Below are 2500 nucleotides of genomic sequence, written 5' to 3'. Positions count from 1 at the left end.
CTAACCCTAACCCTAACCCTAACCATAACCAAACCCTACCCTAACCCTAACACCTACCCACAGATGGCCTAACCCTAACCCTAACCCTAGGCCTAACCTTAACCCTAGCCCTAACCATAGCCCTAACCCTAACCATAGCCATAACCCTAACCCTAACCCTAGGCCTAACCCTAACCCTAGCCCTAACCCTAACCATAGCCCTAACCCTAACCCTAACCATAGCCCTAACCGTAACCCTAACCCTAACCATAACTCAGCCCTAACCCTAACCCTAACCCTAACCATAGCCCTAACCCTAACCCTAACCATAGCCCTAACCTAACCCTAACCCTAACCCTAACCATAACCCTCACCCACAGATGGCCTAACCCTAACCCTAACCCTAACCATAGCCATAACCCTAACCCTAACCCTAACCCTAGCCCTAGCCTTAACCCAAACCCTAACCCTAGGCCTATCCTTAACCCTAACCCTAACCCTAACCCTAAACCTAACCCAAGGCCTATCCAAACCCTAACCCCTAAACCCTAACTAACATCCTAGCCCTAGCCCTGCTAACCCTAACCTAAACCTTGGCCCTAGCCCTAACCCTAACCCTAACACTCACCCACGGGTGGCCTAACCCTAACCCTACCACTAGCCCTAACCCTAACCCAAAATATAACCCTAGCCCTTGCCCTATCCTTAACCCCAACCCTAACCCGAGCCATAGCCCTAGCCCTATCCCTAACCATAACCCTAGCCCTAGCCCTAGCCATCAGGGTAGCCCTAACCCTAACCCTAACCCTAGCCCTAGCCCTAACCCTAACCCTAACCCGAGTCCTAGCCCTAGCCCTAACCCTAACCCTAGGCCAATCCTTAAACCTAACCCTAACGCTAACCTAGCCTTAACCCTAACCCTAACCCTAACCCGGGCCCCAGCCCTAGCCCTAACCCTAGGCCAATCCTTAAACCTAAACCTAACCCTAACCTAGCCATAGCCTTAACCCTAACCCTAACCCTAGGCCTATCCTTAACCTAACTTAGCTTTAGCCCTAAACCTTACCCTAACCATAGGCATATCCTTAACCCTAGCCCTAACCTAACCCTAGGCCTATCCTTAAACCTAACCCTAACCCTAACCTAAACCTAACCCAAGGCCTATCCATATCCCTAACCCTATAGCCCTAGCCCTAGCCCTAACCCTAACCCTAACCCTAACCCGAGCCCTAGCCCTAGCCCTAACCCAATCCCTAGCCCTTGCCCTAGCCCTAGCCCAAGCCCTAAGCCTAAAACTTGCCCTGGCCCTAGGCCCACGAGAGGGAGAGTGCTCCGAAAAAATAAGAGTGCCACGGGGGACCAGTTGCACGAGAGGGAGCGTGCTCCGAAAAATATCAGAGTGCCACGGGGCACCAGTTGCATGAGAGGGAGAGTGCTCCGAAAAAATAACAGAGTGCCACGGGGGACCAGTTGCACGAGAGGAGAGCGATAGAGAGAGAGGGAGAGTGAGCTCAGAAAAAATGACAAAGTGCCACGTGTGACCAGTTGCACGAGAGGGAGAGTGCTCCGAAAAATATCAGAGTGCCACGGGGGACCAGTTGCACGAGAGGGAGCGTACTCCGAAAAATATCCGAGTGCCACGGGTGAGCAGTTGCACGAGAGCGAGAGAGAGAGCGCTCAGAAAAATGACAAAGTGCAACGGGTGACCAGTTGCACGAGAGGGAGAGTGCTCCGAAAAATATCAGAGTGCCACGGGGGGCCAGTTGCACGAGCGGGACAGTGCTCCGAAAATTATCAGAGTTCCACGTGGGACCAGTTGCACGAGAGAGAGAGATAGAAAGAGAGAGAGAGAGAGAGATGGAGCTCAGAGAAATGACAAAGTGCCACGGGTGACCAGGTGCATGAGAGCGAGCGCTCCGAAAAAATGTCAGAGTTCCACGGGGGACCAGTTGCACGAGAGGGATAGTGCTCCGAAATATATCAGAGTGCCACGGGGGACCAGTTGCACGAGAGGGAGAGTGCTCCGAAAAACACCAGAGTGCCACGGGTGACCAGTTGCACGAGAGAGAGCAATAGAGAGAGACAGAGAGCGAGCTCAGAAAAATGACAAAGTGCCACGGGTGGCCAGTTGCACACGAGAGAGAGTGCTCCGAAAAAATGTCAGAGTGCCTCGGGGGACCAGTTGCACGAGAGGGAGCGTGCTCCGAAAAATATCTGAGTTCCACGGGGGACCAGTTGCTCGAGAGGGAGAGTGCTCCGAAAAATATCGGAGCGCCACGGGGGACCAGTTGCACGAGAGGGAGAGTGCTCCGAAAAATACAGCGTGCCACGGGTGACCAGTTGCACGAGAGGGAGAGTGCTCCAAAAAATATCGGAGCGCCACGGGGGACCAGTTGCACGAGAGGGAGAGTGCTCCGAAAAATATCAGCGTGCCACGGGTGACCAGTTGCACGAGAGGGAGAGTGCTCCGAAAAATTTCAGAGTGCCACGGGGGACCAGTTGCACGAGAGGGGAGCGATAG

The sequence above is a fragment of the Anguilla rostrata genome, unplaced genomic scaffold (assembly GCF_018555375.3).
Source record: "Anguilla rostrata isolate EN2019 unplaced genomic scaffold, ASM1855537v3 scaf0078, whole genome shotgun sequence".
In the NCBI taxonomy this organism is placed as follows: Eukaryota; Metazoa; Chordata; class Actinopteri; order Anguilliformes; family Anguillidae; genus Anguilla; species Anguilla rostrata.
This window is presented reverse-complemented; position numbering follows the sequence as displayed.